The sequence below is a fragment of the Ixodes scapularis genome, unplaced genomic scaffold (genome assembly GCF_016920785.2).
Source record: "Ixodes scapularis isolate PalLabHiFi unplaced genomic scaffold, ASM1692078v2 PGA_scaffold3__209_contigs__length_174095766, whole genome shotgun sequence".
Taxonomy (NCBI): Eukaryota; Metazoa; Arthropoda; class Arachnida; order Ixodida; family Ixodidae; genus Ixodes; species Ixodes scapularis.
Window position 1 is genome coordinate 146,307,022 of NW_024609868.1, and position 19,018 is coordinate 146,326,039.

The 19,018-nt window shown below is 44.6% G+C and overlaps 1 pseudogene; it reads left to right on the top strand.

Annotated features, from left to right (window-relative positions):
• Positions 1-17,643, top strand: part of LOC121837305 — a 37,416-nt pseudogene extending 19,773 nt beyond the window's left edge.
• The last annotated feature ends 1,375 nt before the right edge of the window (positions 17,644-19,018 follow it).

The following is a 19,018-nucleotide window of genomic DNA, read 5'->3' on the forward strand; positions in this document are numbered from 1 at the left end:
ATGATCACGAGGGAATGTTTCTTGTCATATGATGTCATATGCTTAAAGTAAGTGAGGCTTGCGGGCGTTTTCAAGGGCTATGGGGCATGCCGATGGTAAACACTCAATGTGAGTTTATGGTAGACGCTAATAATATATACTAGTTTCTGGGTAAGTCGCTATTTTTTATTTGGTGAAGTCTGCAGACGAGTTTTAGTCAGGTTGCCATTATGTGGGAACACAGGGGCCATACTCTGCAATATATTATATGTTTACATGTGTCTACCCAATCTCATTTGTATGTGTACAACAATGAGCTGTATTCGCGACTCCAACGATCTATAGGGGGCGCCACCACCAAACAAACATGGCGGCTGGGAACAGGTCGCGTCGGCTCGGCCGGGCCGCCTGAACGGGTAGCGCATTCAATTTAACAGATTTTCTTTTGTTTAATGCTCTATTTTATAGGTATTTCAACTGCGACGGTTAAGTGTAGCCGGTGCAGATAAACTTGCAGAGCATAGTTTTTTTTCCCGGTGCTTTTTGTTCTTTTCATGTCAAACTTTTGTTTCGGAGGTTTCGTTCATTACCGAAACTATGGGCTCCGGAGAGACGGTAATAGACTCTAATCAGTTTTGATCAGGTAAGGAAAGCAGCGATGACTACAGAATTGTTCCACCGACAGTAATTTTCAACTAACTCGCATCACTCGACCATACGACTTATCTGTCGGCGAAATCGAGCTTTTGTGCGTATTAAGAAACAGCTCCAGTCGTCTGCTCGATCAGCAACACAGGCTGCAGGAAAATTACGAAAATTAAGCAAGCTCTTCTTGAGCCAAGCTTGAGCTTCTTGAGCCCCACTAAGCAGCTGATACTCGTATTTCAACTCAGGTTTTAGTGACATTTGAAGTCATTTTGACGAATGTGCGGGTTATGCATTATATTACGTACCATGTCCCACTAAAGGGATATTAGTATATTATTTGGGCTGAAATATGAGCTTACTTGACAAGCTATTAGGTGAACTGCTGAATCAAAGTATATTTGACAGACGGGGAGATACTACCTAAACTCAGCCATATGGTTCTAGCCGGCAGCACGGAGATGATTGCGGACAAATTTGAAGAGAGTCTTCATCGGAGATTCACGCAGAACCCCTCTGCATTAAACTTGACTTCAAATCCTGAATGGAGAAGGAGAGTATCTTTTGTGGCCGGACAACCTGAGCAATGTAGACGAATATTGCTGCTGGCTTCAACGAGGGTATATTATAAATATTGGAGGCGCAATAGATCATAATGTCGTGACAGCTTCTAACTTTGCGAGACGCGTCCCCCATTTTTTGAAAGCAGACAATATCCCTCATTAATCGTATGCAGCGAGGAGGTTTTCGAGAATCAAGTAGATGCGAAATCAGCCCAACTTTTTCGGTGTGGTCCAGAGGCTTTTTCGGTGAAAAGCTGCCAAGATGAATAGCCAATGCACCAACCAGCGTGGGTGGCTCAATCTTGACGCTAATCAAACACAGCCAAATTCAAGAAAAGCAGCTATTGAACCTTCCCATTCACTTGACTGCAGCATTGGGGTTCCCTCCAGTGAAACACCTCGTCTGTTTTACATACCACTTATCAGTTACCGAGTAGTCGTCACTTTGAATGTCATTCGAGCCAGAGAAGAAATCAAAACGTTTTTCCTTGATTCCTCCCCATCCAAGAAATTGAAAGCACGCGATTGTGTGTTGTGGAGTAAACAGGCTTTCAAACACGTGATAAAAAAAAACAATTTACTGAGGCTTCATCACACTGATGAACACTCAGGCAAACTTGAGAAATATTCAGACCTTCATCAAATTACATTGTTTGCCACCGTGTCGACAACACGTGTCCGCGAAAGCCGCCAGAGACGTGGAGAGGCGCAGAGCGACCTGTTCTGGCTGGTTCCCGGTTTTCCCGCTTGGTGCTGTCCGTTTTGCTAGGGTCGCGAATATGTCAAGGATATGATTTGTCATTGTCTCAGTAAGACTAATGAATCGCTATATTTACCTAAAAATGCTGGATCTCTCGCACCTATCGGGACGAACGGCAATGTTAAACTACATGCCAACTACTCCGGCGAGTTTGCCCGTCTCTCGACATGCCCTTTTTAATTAAAGTAGATGATTTCCACGAGCCTTTCTTTGAAGTGGGCCTTCTTCATGCAAGTAGCTAACCTTGATTATGAGATAACTGGGCCATTTTTTGCCGCTTGGTTATCCAGTGTGTTGTAACAGGTGTCCCTTAGGGCAATCAAAGTATTTTTGTTTTGATATAGTTTCCAGATTGAAAATGAAATGAAGACAATTAACGCATTGGTTACAAAAAGTTTTTCTTTTACATGGGCTTCTTGTCTCATGCCTCTGGTTTTCTGGCCACTTGATTAGCTTGGTTTATCTTTTTAGAGGTGATACTTACTTAGTTTTTGTGCTTTTGTTTTGGGTGTTTTTCAGGCTGATTTTCTTTTTTTTGTTCTCAATAGTGTGTATATATTGCGCCGTTGAGTTCAATGAAAATTTGGTTTCGAGTCAGCGCTCTGTCCGTGTCCTTTACCCTGTCCGTCGTCCTTTGCACTGTTTTAACCTTTTAAGCGCTTGCCCAGTTTGGAATTTCTGGATTATCATGTGCAGCTGGTATTGATTTACCCTGTCATTTTACTGTGCTGTTGATTCTCTTTGCAGGTGCTCTAATGAAGGACTCCCCTTCCTGGGTGCATGGTCGACTTGCATCACAAGCTGCATGAAAAGTGTGAAGAACATTTCCTAGGCCCGTGACATGCAGCCTCTTTCATCCAGCGCACTCCTCTAGCGACAAGCCCATGATGACCAGCCACGCTGTAGCTTCACTGGAGCTGACAATAAACAATTACGGTAACAATTTTGTATGTTTTATTTGCTATCATGTGTATGAGCGACAGATGGCTGTGGCAGCCGCTTTACCAATAAGGTGTATACCTATGCCAGAAATTTACTTTCATGTACAGTGCAACATAATTGTTTACACTCATTTGTTGTTAAAATTATTCTTATGAACTACATCATTTCTATTCAGGTGTAAATTGCACACAAAACCACATGTTAGGCTGTATGACAAGACCGGGAACTGTACGATTTTAGCCCGCTAGCCTGGGGTCTTGCTGGTATCTTGCGGTACTGCTGGTAGTGCACCGGGGATTTGTGCTGGCAGCAGCCCGGGAACTCGCTGGGACAAAACAAGCCCGGGAACTGTATGGCTTGAGGCCGCTAGCCTGGGGTCTTGCTGGTATCTTGCCGCGTTACTGGTACTACGCTGGGGATTTGTGCTGGCAGCATCCCGGGAACTGTATGGCTTGAGGCCGCTAGCCTGGGGTCTTGCTGGTATCTTACCGCGTTACTGGTACTATGCTGGGGATTTGTGCTGGCAGCAGCCCGGGAACTCGCTGGGACAAAACAAGCCCGGGGACTCTATGGCTTGAGGCCGCTAGCCTGGGGTCTTGCTGGTATCTTACCGCGTTACTGGTACTACGCTGGGGATTTGTGCTGGCAGCAGCCCGGGAACTCGCTGGGACGCCCAGTGCCGGGCGTCCCAGTCAGTCCCAGTCACTGGCCAGTGACTGGCAATCTCACTGGCCCGTTGTCGCCCCGCGGTGCGTTTCCAGCGTCGCCCCAGTAGGATCTTACCGGCAGACCGGTACCGCCCCAGTCCCAAACCGGCGAGTTGTGCTACTTGGGTTAATGCAACTAACTTTTGCGTCAGATGATAATTGAAAAACACAGCTTCCGACCCCTATTGCCATTGGAGTACATAAAGACATAGTAAAATGCTGCTGGAGACTTGATCTGATTCACGAAATACAAGTGGCCAGCAGCCGCAAGATGCGACTTTGCTGAGAAGTTGAAAAGAACAAAACAATGATATAATTTCGAGTTATACCTGTTTGATACCGTGAAGACTGAGATAATACACTTGGCATTAGGATTCAAGCCGAAGTTATGAGCACGAGCATGTTGCCCTGAGCGACGCTTCTACAGCACGAGCGTGTCTGCTCGCGAGGCATGCTGAAAGCCCGGAGCTGTGGATGGCAGCTTCTCCTACGCATCACTAAAAGTGAAACACCGCATATCCGGGGGACAAACACTTCATTTGCACACAACCGATTTGCCTGAGGAACGGCGGGGGGATAAATTGTTGAAAATGAAGTTGACAAAGAAAGGTCGAATTAAATGCAATTAGATTTAACCAAAATATATGATAATGACCATGCTAAAACGCTCTAATTTTGCATTGAAAAAGTGAAAGCCGTTTACAACTCCCTGTAACGCCGAATTGGAGCGCAGCTCTTGAGGAGGAGGAGGGAAGGGTACTGAGGGGAGGGTAGACTCCTCCTCCTCCTCCTTCTTTTCCTCCTCCCCTCATTCTTTAATATGCTCCGGGGGGGTCGCCCGACCTCAGGGGGGGGGAGGGGGGTGTCGCGTGACCGGGGGGGGAGGGGGGTCACGTGACCTCGGAGAGGGGGGCCACGTCACCCCGGGGGTCACGTGACCTCGGGGGGTCACGTGACCCTGGGAGGGTTACGCGACCTTGGGGTGACCGTGGGAGGAGTCACGTGACCTTGGAAGAGGTCACGTGACCTCAGGGGTCACGTGACATTGGGGTGACCTTGGGAGGGGTCACGTGACCTTCGGGTGACCCTGGTTATGCCGACGGCGACGCCGCTCAAGCCAGAAATGGGCGCCTAAGAGCTGCGCTCTAAAAACACATATGACAGGCGTGGTTTAAAATGCATGAGACACATGAGCACCACATACTGAAATGGATGAATTCACACTTTATGCAGTCCTCGTGTAATCATGGTGTCTTTAGTTCAGAGAATATACGGCCACCTTTGAAACATCTCCACAGATTTTCAGCTGTTCGTGGTGACGGTGTTCATCCTTTAGGTCTTCAAGAAGTAAGTACTTTCTGCAATGGATATTGATATGCCCCACGCTGTTTGCCCGCACTGTATCTACCGGGTGTTTATGAGCGATTGAGAATATTAGTGTTTTAACAGATCGTATTGTTGACTCCGATAACGGCGCTCGATATTCTTCCAAAGCCTTTGCGGAGGCATCGTATTATAATTGGTCATCGAATTCAGAGGTATCAAAACACTCCTCTAAAACTTCATATGTAAAAAAAATGTAAGCAAATAAAAATATTCCTTCGTGATTATATTATTGATCACGCAAGCCCCAATAATATTTAATAAAGCTATGACTTGGGTTTGGGCCAGTTGGTTGTACATAGCTAAATGTGCTGTTGGCCTGCGCCCATTCATGTACGTTGTGTTTCTCCTCATGTTCGTGTAAGTCATTGTCTTCCTCTCATTTTCTGGCCACCCGTATGTCTTGTAGAAGTTCGCTGCGCAACAAATTTAGCAGGCCCCATTGATGAGTTGAAGACAAACATTAGCTAATCATCTACCTAAAATCTCGAAATTACCATTTTTGAAGCATTCGCTTTCGCTGTCTTATTGCAATTATTCATATATGTTGCCTTTCCGCAAAATATTAGAATAGCCGCTGTAAGAAATTTAGACAAATGAATTCTGCGCCACGTTCTTCTTTGGCTAATTGAGGCCCAGAGGAGGCTTATCAATCGAAGCCATCATATATAGAGCGACGGAAGTATCACACGAATGAGGTGTCCACCTCCGCACCTGAAAGATTATGCTCGTAACTTGGAACCGCGTACGTGAAAGAGTGACGTGCACGTGCCTCTTTTCTTACCTTTTTGTGATCATGCGTGAGTCTCGGGCCCAGGCTATTATTAGACGCGCCGCTGTCTCCACAATGCCTCGCAAGAGTAAGGAACTAACTGGAGAGGAGATATTGTAACAGAACCTGCTATTTGATTAGTGCGACCATACTCAACTTCGATTGCGTTTTTTTTTTGTGTGTGTGTGTTTTCTAAATATTTTTGACTGGATTCTTTGATGTCAGGCTACCCGAAAGCAAACATTCATTTGAGACTAGGCACGGATGAAGAAATAAAGTTGATATTGTTTTCGTAAAAAATGTTCCAAATGCCGTGATTCATGATTACAAAGCAAACATTTCCAACTTATATAACAGTGTCACCAGTATATGAGTAGACTTGTCGTCTCCCCTGCGGGAGGCATCATCAGTGCAGCCTAGGAACAACCCGATTAGCTGCCAGCAACCAATCGCTTGCATTGAAGGCGTTTGGTTGCTGGTAGTCAGTCGGGTTGTTCCTAGGCTGCTCTGATGATGTCTCCTGCATAGGGGACAAAAAGTCTACACATAAATTGTTCACATTGTTATATAAGTCGGAAGTATTTCCTTTGTAATTTTTTTCGTGATCATAAATGACTTCATACATATTTATAAAGCAGCGTACACGACTTTCGCTGTATCTAGAATTACTCGAAACAAGCATTGTCGTAACCTTCACCAGCCCAGGTGTTTCAAGGCCTTTTTCAAATAATCATTATTTCCCTCAACTACCATCAGTAGGAATTCTGTTTCAGAACAAATCGTCACTTGCCTATCAATTAAATCATTTTCTTCTTATATTGCTGTAAGAAAGACTGACCGTGGGTCATTAGTTGAACGAGAGCAACAACAGCCGTTATGAACATATATTTACATTGAAAGTGTGCGGCATCATTGACTCATGGCCAGGCCCCGACCCTCCCTTACGTGCCTTCCAGTCCTCGGGATCCCGCTTCCTCTTTCTCTTTGTTGCGATGCCCGCTTTCAGATAAAAAGTTTCAAAACACTCCCCTAGCAAAAAATTAGAAAATGCATATGTCCTGTATGTCAACTTTAGTGTTGAAAAAAATAATGTTTTCATTTTTCCACTGGGCATAGTTAACGTTTCTCTAAACCGGACGGATCGTCGGTGCCCTTATATTATAACTAGGACATTTGTGGTGTGTTTTTTCAAGTCAAATCTACAATTTCCGCGGCATCCAGATGCAATCGCTTCTTTTGCGTGATTTTGCCGGTTTCAAGTGAACTGAATGAAACGCCTCCTGTAGCCGATCCACGAGCTGGAGACAAGGCGCAAAACGTGCGATAGGCCTTTTTCGGGAATCCTTTTAAGCTCTCGTTTGTCACTAATGAATTCTGGTTCTTCTTCTAGGTTTTTCGTTTATTCCGTCTTGTCTATAAGACTGTAAGACTGTTTCTTCCGCTGAATAGCTTGTCTGAATCAATGTTTCCTTAAAGGGACCATGAAATGACCTTTTTACTTTTTCCAGATAACTTTTACAATAAACCGTCAATGTTCACTGAATGCCGAACAGGCATCCGTTTTCGTCTCGGTTTATTAACTTCTACACAAAAAATTATTGAAATATCGACTTTTTCATTCTCTCCAGCTGACCGAAAAACAAGCCGTGACGTAGGTCATTTCCGGAACCGGAAGTTCTCTCGGCAGTAGGAGAATGGGAGTGTTAGCGGCAACGAGTTGGGGTGCGCCGGTAGGTTTTACTGCGCTGATGTCACCGACGTATTTCCAGAATCGGCGCCTCTCATCGCCGCATCGCAGCTGAGCGAAATTCAATGAGATATGTTGCGCTACAGCGACAGAATGGGACTAGTCCCATACGCCGGTATGCCTGTTGGGAAGTGCAGCGAGTCTTCCGGTGAAGACTCCAGAAGTCAACCACCCTGTCATTGTTGGCAGAAGGGCCGGCCCGTGTCAGTCGTTTGCAAAGCGACGTAGATGGCGTTTTTTGCGGCCTCGGAGATGCAGGAGCGAGCCGACGTTAAAAAAGATACGTTTGAACTACGAGTGTCAGCAAGAGCCACGTAAATACCTGTTTACACTCGGAGCGGACGTGCGCGCTTGATGGAAGTGCTGTATTCGCGCTGTTTGTAAGCGCTTTGGGACCGTTCTTTTACGATTGCAACTCGATACTGACGCGACACTCGGCAAAGAAAGGTTGGACCGGGGTTGGACGTATACCTCCCACGAACTGTTATAGCTCGACAGTGACGTGCAGTCTCTCAGAATAAAAATGGCATACCAATAACAAAGTGTACATACCGTGTTACCAAGCTAATCCATACGGCGTTTATTTCAGCTCTATATCACACAAAACAAGAAGATAGAATCGACGAGAGTCCCTTTTCGACGAGTGTTCGTCAACACTGCCTCGAAAAACAAGGGGAAGAGATTGACCTCACCTCTTAATCTAGAATTGAGGTCAGCGATCAAACTATAATACGGGAAGAGTCCACAAGGGTCGCGCGGGCATATTCCATTTAGCACGCCAGCCGGTCGTAGGCAGACGGTCTTGCGACGAAGCAACGCAGCGCCGAGTCGGAATGCCTGCTAGGCCTATATTCTGAGCAGCTCGCTTCGTCTGAGTCGGTGGATCCAGCGTTCTTGTTCGTCGTGGTCTGTTTTAAGTACTGTTTTCTTGCTGCTTGAAGTCGGCACGCGCGGGAAGAACACGTAGAAAAATAAACGTTCAGTCAGTCAGAGTTTTGAGAGGAAGGAAAACAAAGAAAATAAACGTTCGTCGGTCGCCGCCACCCAAGTAACTGTCGGCCCTGCCCTACTGCGCACGCGCAGTAGTTACTTCGTTTACCACACGATAGATGGCGCTTGGCTCTCAGCATTATCAAATTTGGCAATTTTCGCCACACATCTCTAATTATGCTACAAAATGTGGATCTGAATATTATTTAACAAAACTTTTAGGAAACATTCACCGGCTATTTATTGTTTACGATCGCGGTGCTGGTGAGGTAGGCTCTTACCCAATAGGCGACGTGGATTTGGCTGACGTGCTCCATTTCCGCGGATGCATCGTAGTGAACAGGCGAAGGAAGGAAGGCGCAAAAGAGTCCAGTTTTCTTTTAAAGTTCTATAGCAAATAATTTTTTTGGCTCCCTATTTTTGTGTTTTTGTGTTTCTTTTCACACCTTTTACGACGTGCGGTCGATGAAACTCGATTTTAAAATAATTTCATGGTCCCTTTAAGTAGCTAGTTACCTCGTTGCATTTTCGTGTGTTCATTTCTTCTGCTCCTGAATTCTGTATCCGCCCTGCTGATTCTTCGCCTTCATGTTTTGTTCCAGAAACTTCATATGAACCTGCTTCACAATTTTTTTTCCTCAACCAGCTATGACTTTCTTGTACGTGATCATGTAGAAGGTGGTATTTGGAAAGAAGTCTTGCATCCGGCAGTCGTTCATCCGTCCATCGGTCTCATTTTTGGTCCGATCGTTGCGTGTACGACTTCGTTTTCTGGTCTGATTGCTGCACCGTGACGAGAAAATCGTCGGCATAGTTGGGAACTACTTCTGTGACAGTTGCGGGTTTATGATCTTTGCCACCGGCGGTTACAATAACTATTTCCTGACCACCGGCGAACCAGCAAATTTAAAGATCCGTGCAACTGATTTTATTTTCTTAACTAATCTGCGTATAGCACAATATGACACAACGAAATTTTGCCAAGTAGTTGTTTAAAAAAAAAAACAGAGGTTGGTGTAATATGAAAAATATTTTATAATTTCATTTCCTGAAAATGCGATGTAAGTGCGAAAGGCAAATAAACGCCCGAACTTCTGCACCTACGTCGAATTAAACTACGAATTGAAAAAGAATCAGACTATACAAAAGGTGCCACACTCCACGGCTATTATTGCTGAAAGACAGTGTACTCCAACTTAAGTGCTTTTCAACAAAGGAATAATTATATTGCTGAAACACAGATAATATACCTCACATCCCGAGCAAAATGCTTTCTTTGTGTTCTACAGTGATTTTTTCATAGCCTTGATTACAGTTTCTTTATATTTAGCATTTTTGTCTGCCTTGTTAGAATCGTAAAACTCACACGTTACTTATTTGGCAATCGTAGCTTTCTAATCTCTCGATGGTTTCGCCAAGCTGTTGGCCTCTCGTTCTTTCTTCCAAATCATTCTTAATATGACCAAAAGGAGATGTTAATTCCGTGCGCGAGGTAGTTTTTTGCTGGAGGAAACTTTCAATAACGGTATTGCTGAAGGTGTGAATGACTTGGCCGTTCGCCGAATTGGTTGGCGTTTTGTTCACGTTGCCGATCGAGCTTCGGTACGGTGCATCTTGCGAACTCTTGTCGATGATTCAGTCAGGTTCTCACCGTTTTGTTGAGCGCTCTCCCGGGTTTCCGCCCAATGTTGCAAGAACGGCTGACTCGTCCTTGGTTCCATAAGGTCATTCACACCGTTTATTTAAAGACCCCTACATTGCAAGCTTCCGGCATCGTTCACTCAAGCCTCCAACGTTCTTCACCTGCCTTCCTTTCCTCGGGGTCCCCGCTTTTATATAACAAGTTTCAACAAACATTGCAATTAGGGATGACGCGAATGGTAACTTGTAGTATATATTTCTTTGCCGCGTTATAAATGACGGGTGGTATGATCTATACATATTTGGGTGTGTGCATGTGGTGGCCATTTATGGTGCAATGATTTTGCTCACCAGTATATTTTTGGGGAATGATGATTGTTAAGGACGTTTATTATTTTCGTATTTTTGTAAGTAGCTTCTTGTTTTGGTGAGCCATATTCGCCTCTTGTGATGTTTTCATTTATGAGAATGTCTTGTTAATATATGAATATTATACGTATTTTAATACATGTTTTTTCTGTGTTTTGTACACAGACAGATATTGTACTATGTTCTTCCTATCATACTCCCAGGGTAGAATTATAGTGTTTTGAAATATGCAAACAAAATAAATGGACACGGACGGCTAGGTACAAGCAAGCAAACGTTCATGGAAGGCATAAATGCTATTGCGTACTGCAGAAACACAGCCCCATTCCCCCCTCCCCCCCCCCCCTTAGTTTCGGAATGGGAGACACTGGACAACCTAACGTCATCATTCACTATTGCAAGAAAAACTTTTTTTTCCAAAAAGAGCTAGAACATATTTTGTACTCCAGGTAGCATCTGTTCAAAAAAAATGTGCCAAATAAAACTGATTCAATGAAAAATAATATTGAGCAGATTTCACTTAGATACAATTCAAAACATAACTTTTTATTCATACACTGAAGTGAACGTTACTAGAACCAGTCAGTTGGGTAACTGGCATAGAGACTGCTCTGAAAAAGTGGCCCCAATCTGTCCACCAGAACCGAGCTAATGGCGAACACAACGCCACCATTTCTCCCGCAGCGGCCACTCGAGGAACTGCACGTCACTTCTATTTTGGCTTTAATCGGCCATCTTGGCGCCGAAACAGATACACCGGAAGAGGTTACAGGGGTGCCACCCCCGCCTCCACAGCGGACGCGCCGCGAATTTCTACCGAAGTTAAAATGCACCTAGGTCGGGACGCGCTACCTGAAAGGACCGCTGAGGCATGGTTGTATAAAAACAATATTAATTGTTCCGCAAAACCTTGCAAACTAAAGATTATAAAAACATCACGCGCCCTTCATTTTGTACTGAACTCCAAAAAATTTCATACAAAAAGAGTCTTTTCTGTTTGTTTTTACGCACAAACATGCTTTCTAAAAGCTCAAGGTGACCACAGTACAGACAAATGATAAATCGTGGCGCTGTTGTCGTATTTAGCTCGGTCTCGGTGGACGCCAGCGGCCCAGGTTTTGACGGCGAGTTTTCCAACTGAGTGTTCTAGTAACGTTGGCTGAAGTTCTTGGGTTGCCAAAGGCATGGTAGCGCTTTTTTGGACGAGGACAAACGAAAGACAAGACAGACACGAGCGCTGACTGCAAACTTAGGCCCTAAAGCAAGTACCCGTCTAGCGGCCTCAGGGAGCTGCACATCACTTACAGTCCTGACGTTGCAAGTAACCACTGGACGTTTCTTGGGTATGCTGCCTCTAAGACGTGTCAGCGACTGCTGCCAGATGAATTCCGTGCACCGGTCCACGATGCCGAAGAACTCCCGCAGTCGTCGGCTGTCCGAATCCGGCTTGCCAGGGTCCCGAAGAATGGAGCACAGCAGATCCTTGTAGAGACGCACTTGCCGTCGCCATTCAGATCTCAGGACCTTCAGAATTCTTGTGCCATGACCGGCCGACGGCCGCCTGTATGGCTCGCACGCTTACTTTTTGCATACGCTGTAAGCACTTGCCTGAAGAAATTATGCGGCTGTTTGGCGGGTTCCGTCCGTCGGCCGGTCATGGATCAAGAATTCTGAAGGTCCTGAGATCTGAATGGCGACGGCAAGTGCGTCTCTACAAGGATCTGCTATGCTCCATTCTTCGGGACCCTGGCAAGCCGGAGTCGGACAGCCGACGACTGCGGGAGTTCTTCGGCATCGTGGACCGGTGCACGGAATTCATCTGGCAGCAGTCGCGGACACGTCTTAGAGGCAGCATACCCAAGAAACGCCCAGTGGTTACTTGCAACGTCAGGAGTGTAAGTGATGTGCAGCTCCCTGAGGCCGCTAGACGGGTACTTGCTTTAGGGCCTAAGTTTGCAGTCAGCGCTCGTGTCTGTCTTGTCTTTCTTTCTTTCGTCCTCGTCCAAAAAAGCGCTACCATGCCTTTGGCAACCCAAGACCAATACCAACTAGCCCAACATATAGCTTTGGCTGAAGTTCACCGCGGTCGGCGGTGTCATCTCGAAGGAATAATTATTGTATTTCAAATTACAATTTCAACGTATTCTTAACCTTTGGTTAAGAATGCATTAAAGCAGAACAACGAGGCAGAAGTAATTGACTCCGTAAGTGTGACGTCATGGGTCCAAACAAACCGTTGCTAGGGTCGTTGTTATGGGCAAATACACGTGACTCGGTTTCGCTACGAAAACCCGACCGTTCAAAAATCAGGAGTAGGATTTAAACTTCTAAAAATCACAGATATGGAAAGCTTGAATGTCATATATGTTTCGACAGAAGTGTGCCGGTAATCGCGGGTTTCTGAAATATTTACGACTGCAACTTCCGGTCCTCAAGATGCCTGCAGCAGACGACGAATGCAAGAAAAATGACGTCTGCCACACGCCCGACCGCCAAGCCGGCACCGGCGTCTGAATCGGGTGAATAAAGACGATATTCTGATATTGCGTTTGTTTGAAATATAAGTTTCAGACACTTATAAGAATTCTTAGTGGGGTGCGATGCAAAATGTGGTTTATCGAAAGTCCGGGCGTCGATCGAGATGATCGTCTAATAAAAGATCGAAATGCACCCGTGTGGAAAGCACTTCAGGTGGTCGGTAGAGATTCAAAATTTTGTTTCCGGACTCGCGCTGTGGGAGGGTGCTTCGTACCTGGTTGTAACCATCCGTAACCATCGCATGGAGAAAGATTCCCCTTGCAGTTTCTTCAGATTTCCGCAAAACCCCGAAACGCGAAAGAACTAAATAAAAAAAACACAAGGTGAGTTTATTACTGATTGTATTCTCATCGCGGGTTCGATGGAGATCTTCACCGAAAGACCACATCCACTGAATTTAATGTATACAAAAAACAAAACAAAAAAGCGAAATTGCGATAGACCATGCAATATTTTAATAACCTGACAATCTCAATAATAATAATAACAAACGACTTACCTCGACGACGTACGATTTGTTTCTCATGCTGGCCTGCATTACGCCGGTAATGCACTTCAGGTCGTCGTCGTAACTGATCTGCATGACGTGGTTTGATTTTAGGGAATTTTCGCCCCTCTGAACTAAGCTGGGTTCTCATAGAAAAAAAAAAAAAACGCACATTGCGGAGGCCTCTGCGGCCATGGCGATGCACTTGCATGTGTTGCTCGTTTACCGACGCAATTCAATGAAGACGCCCGCTGCAACAGAGGCCAGCAAATTTATCGTGTCGTCTGCTACCGAAGCAAAGCGGAGTAGAATACTTCAGAAATGGCTTCGATCGTAGCAATACGACGCTGAGATGACAAGAACATCTTCATAATTAGATATCAAGAAGTAAGGTTGCTTACAAAAAATTATTTACTTACTTATAAGCGAAAATCTAGCCTCGTGTGGAGTCTCCATGCATTAGTCCATAGCAACGTCCCTAGCAACGGTTTGTTTGGACCCAGACGCCATGTTGTGACGTCATCACTTACGGGGTCAATTAATGGGCTTCTTCTAAAACCGACGCGCCCCATCGCAGCGAAATACCACGCAGTGCACTCTGGAACTAGATGGCCACTCAGTTTCGGTTTCGACTGAGCAGCTTCATCTGATGCTATCACGCCGCGACCGAACGCGCTGCTTGGGTTTTTGATTATCTGACTTTTTACGAATGTAGTACAATACAATCATCCTCGAGTGATACAAAGCGAAGACTTGGGCACCTTCCTTGGTTCCCGAAACACCGGATATTGTGCGTGCGTATGCAAACGTAGTAAGACGTGGCTTAGTCATCTCACCCAAGGAGTGAATTTTTGAGCTCTATATCAGTAATACCGTCTAGTACCAGTGAAGTACAACTGAAATTTGGTCACCTTGAGACCTACACGTATTTTGTTTGCCAAAGGTACGCTTCTTGTTGCTTCATTGGGCGAAAAGCAAGCGGCATCCTCCCAGGAGTATCAAAGTTGAGCCCATCGTTGGCGCATGAACTTTTAAGAAAACGCCATAAATTCGACCCCACTACTGCACTCAAGTTTATATGATGTCTTCCTCGTGTCATCACATATCTCACACTCAAAGTTTATGCTGATAGAAGATTAAGTTTTTGCAAACGCCGAGATCGGCTAGCTACGACGGACGCCCTAGCATGCGCCCCTAATCTTCGCTAAGCCTTTTTGGACGAGCTATTACTGACGCCCAAGATCTGTGTCTGAACGGTGTGTCTGAAATTATCTAGGCATACTGAGTGAGGAAGAAAGCAAACACATAACAAATATTATTGTCATTAACAACCGTCAAATGCGCTTTGAATAATTTAATTTTTTTCGCGCACCGCATAGGGGTTCATGCTCGTCCGGCGCACTTCCGGCGAACGGTGCGACATTCTTCCCACAAGTGCTCAACGTTTTCTTTCTCAAAACGGTTTGTACGTGCAAATGTGCCTATTTGATTGCAGGATAACGTTATGTGCATGCGCGATGTTGAATATTAGTGGAATGTAAGCAGATGGGGACTTCACTTCGTGCAGTGCTGCGGGGCAGTTCATATAAGAGATGAGAGGTGTGTTCAACTGCAGCTTTTCAATGGCGCCTCCGAGTTTTACCTTGCGAACTCAGGCGTATTAAGAAAAACAGTAATTGCATAAAGTTATATTTTGACTATGGACGCACGAAACAAACAAACTTCCTGATCAATCATCAGGAACACAAATGTAAAGGCGCGAGCTCGATGTATTCATACTTATTGATTGCTACAGCTTGTTGATTCGTACACAAGCGAGATCCCCGAGCTTTGCAGCGTCGAGATTCCCAGCACTGGCTCGTCCACATACCTCGAAATGCTAACAGAAAGACTCGAGTACAAAAATAAACAAGCATGTGTCAAGACAAGCTATACGTCTCGGGCTTGTGCTAAAGCTCCGAGGTCTGGCCATTTAAGTTAGTTTAGAGACCACAAAGGACCCTGTCGGGACCAGAAAACATGAGATAACGGTCATTTATAGACCACGCTTTGTGTATAATCTGTTGTCGACGTGTGGATCGAAACCGAAACCATGCCACTCTCCTCCCTCGCCAACTAGTTCCAAAAGTGCAACGCGCGCCGTGTTGCATGCAGGGGTTTATGGAAGTAGTCCATTAATATAAAATACCATAGAGCTCACACTAAACCATTTAATGTGTGACAAAACAACAAAGACTGCGTTTTAATGAACTAATAGTTTATCGACTTTGTGATAATATATAATTAATGGCCACATTATTTTGTGGTTAAACACACTCGCTGCAAGGTACTTGATAGGTGGATCTTGTTCAAAACTAGTTGGAGACAAAATTTATCACTTAGGTGTTTTATATCTACGAGACGATATCACTAGGTACTCAATTTAAACTTTTTATTCTTTACAAGTTAACTAGTATGGCGCAAAGTTCCGTTATCAAGGCTTAACTTATTGTGGTTCATAGTTGTTTGTTGTCTTAATAAGGTAAGTGTTTTATATATTTTATTCAACAAACTTTATCTCTCTAGGAAATTCTGGACTGCCGTTGCCATGTTCAGTGTGCTGTCATTGACTGCCTGCTCCATTTCCTTGTGGGAGGTGCATAACACAGTGTACACTCCATTCGTGCTTCCTACGGCAGATAATTTCAGGTAAGAGCTATACCTCGTTATAAATATAAATATTCTTAAAACAAAAGGTTTATTCATTGTAGTGTCTTCCACATGGCAAGGCACACATTTGGCAAACAGTAAAGAGACATACAGAAATTGTGTAGCTAAAGTAACGCCGAAAAATGTGCCGCAACACAGGTGGCAGGCCCATTCCGGTATGAAGCTGTCGTGCTTTACGCCGTTTCAGACAATGGCCTTTAGTTTTCTGTGCTAGTGTTATGTGATTAACGAATATTGTACTTCCGCTTACACATAAGCAAAAGCTCTGCCGACGCCATGAGAGAGTGGAGGCCAGTAAGCAGCACCTAAAGTACAATGTCACGGCATTTGTTGTTTTTCTGTGCGTGGTCCTGAAACAAACAAGTACAGCGCATGCGCCGTTACCTCAGCGCGAACGTATTGAAGTCTCTGGCTCGGCGCCTACGTAGATTGAACCAAAATATAGGCACGCTTTGCATTGTTCCACGGTGCTGGTATGTTTGGGTAGCTGTGAGTGCATCCCAACAATTGGTAACCTAACCCGTTCTGCCGATGCACTTCAGCCGCAAAGTAGGTGTAACCCCTTAGTTTGAGGCTTGTGCTCAGCGGAATTTATGTATCCTCCGTAATGCAATCCAAAACGATGGATACGTCTCGATCATTAGTGCTTATAAAACGCCTTGAGGCACTGAAGCTGGCTGTGGCTTTCTTAAGACAGCGAACGGTGCGCCAATCGAGAGCCAAAACGCAAGATGTAACATGGTAAGCCGGGAGAGGGGGTAAACGGGGCGGAAAACACAAAGCCAGAGGAAGCTTTGTTTTGTCCGTCCTGGTTTTTTTCCGCTCCGGGGTTACCATGTCAGTATTGAACCATCTCGCCTGCACCCTCGTTTCAGTAGCAAAAGGAAAAGTTGCGCTCCCGTGCTAGGTCTTAAATGGCAAGACAAATGACTGCTTACTGCTCGTGGAAAACGACTATTGACCAGAGGTATTAATCAATATTCACTTCAATTGAAAATTTGCAGTAAGATATTTAAGAAACAAAATAAAATCCCAAATGCCAAATTTAGTAAGGTCATGACATGAGAACTTCATGACCTATAAGCTCGCAATAGAAAAAAAAAAGACATACGATCGGAGGGAGTGACATCACGTACCTATGACATGGTAAACAACGGAATAGTGACAAGCATTTCCGGACTCGTATTATATAGGACTTGAGTTTTTGAACCTATGGAAAATGAAACTTCATAACAAAATGGCGAAGTTTATGCGTACAACACGCTTATGTTTATCCTTATTCTCGTACAACGATAATCATTTTATTCTTGTTGCTTTTCGCTTAAAACGTCGTCCCTACTTTAGCTCGTACTTCCCTGACTTCTTTTCTAATACAATATATCGAATTTTCAGGGTACCGTCGGCACCTTAAATGAGGTTTACCCTAATCCGTCCTACACGGAGCCGCATTCTTCCTTGGCGCTATTACACAACTGCTGCTTATCAAGTACAGCTCTGTGAAAATCAGCAAAGTAGGCGCCTCTGGAAGGTGCCTTATTAGTCATTGAATTAGCCTATCATATCAATGGCTTTCTGGGAATACATCTGTCAGTTCAGTGTATAACACGTTCGGTACCCTCTGATGAGCACAGATCTCAGCGGCTATCGCAGATGCCTCTCTGCATTCGAGCACACTTACCAGAGCTGCGAAGAGAAGCTGAGCTGTGATTCTAGGAAGCATTACCCTTGACAGCAGATAGATACTCGATTTGGAAGAGTGAAATATGATTAGCACAACGAACGTAGACACGACGAATAAAAATTTCTTAGTGATATCACTACCCATTATTGGGTTAACAAGCGGCAATAAAACCGCATAGATCAAACGGCCGCCCTGCGACTTTTCATATTCATATCTTATCCATTTTCTCTAAGCCCATACCTTCAACGGGTGTTTAATATCAGGGGAAATATACTACAGTCAAGAAACGGCACGTATTTGTTTTAGAAATTTAATACTGGCATTTCCGCTGATTTTCTCTTAAATGTTAAAAATAAACCCTTTTTACATTTTGGTTCTTGAATATAGTACGTGAATATAATGTATTTTAACCGCCTCAAAGGCTTTAGTAACAGTAATATATATATTTGGCTCTCCCGTCACACCCCATAAAAAGGTAGACAACTAATACCATGTAGGCCTTCAGAGCTGCACCTAATGATGGTGTGATGATGTAGTGTACTGATGCCAGAGAGGTGCTGACAATGTTTAAATGGAGCGTAGCGGCGAGTGTGAGGGGATGGCGGTGCGGGGTTACAACGGCTATGTGTTGATTAGCAACTGATCTCGCGACTCAGAATATATGGCGGCTTGTGCTAAAGCTCTTTTAATAAATATGAATCTGGTAGAATTACTGACGCACTTTACATGCTTGCGTCGGTGTATTGTGTCGCGTAATATTAATTCAAAGCTTTGAACGTAGAGCTATCTGAAGAACGACCTCCCTGAAATATCATCTACAATACAATCTGAGACGTTCCTTAGTATTAGACATTTAGCATCCGAAGGAGACATGTACGTGGTGTGTTAAACGTAGTGAGATGGTACAGGCTGTGCCCACCACAACTCAACTGATTATCGTTCATTTTAAGCATTTGACACCATCAGCCCAAGCGCTCGTTTCTCACAATCTTTCAGCCTAAACCAAGGTTACATTTCAAGCCTAGCCTAGAAAACACTACCTCCCCTTTCAGTCAAAAAGGCAGAGGGAGCTCAGCTACATCGTTCAACCACCTTTATCTTCAAA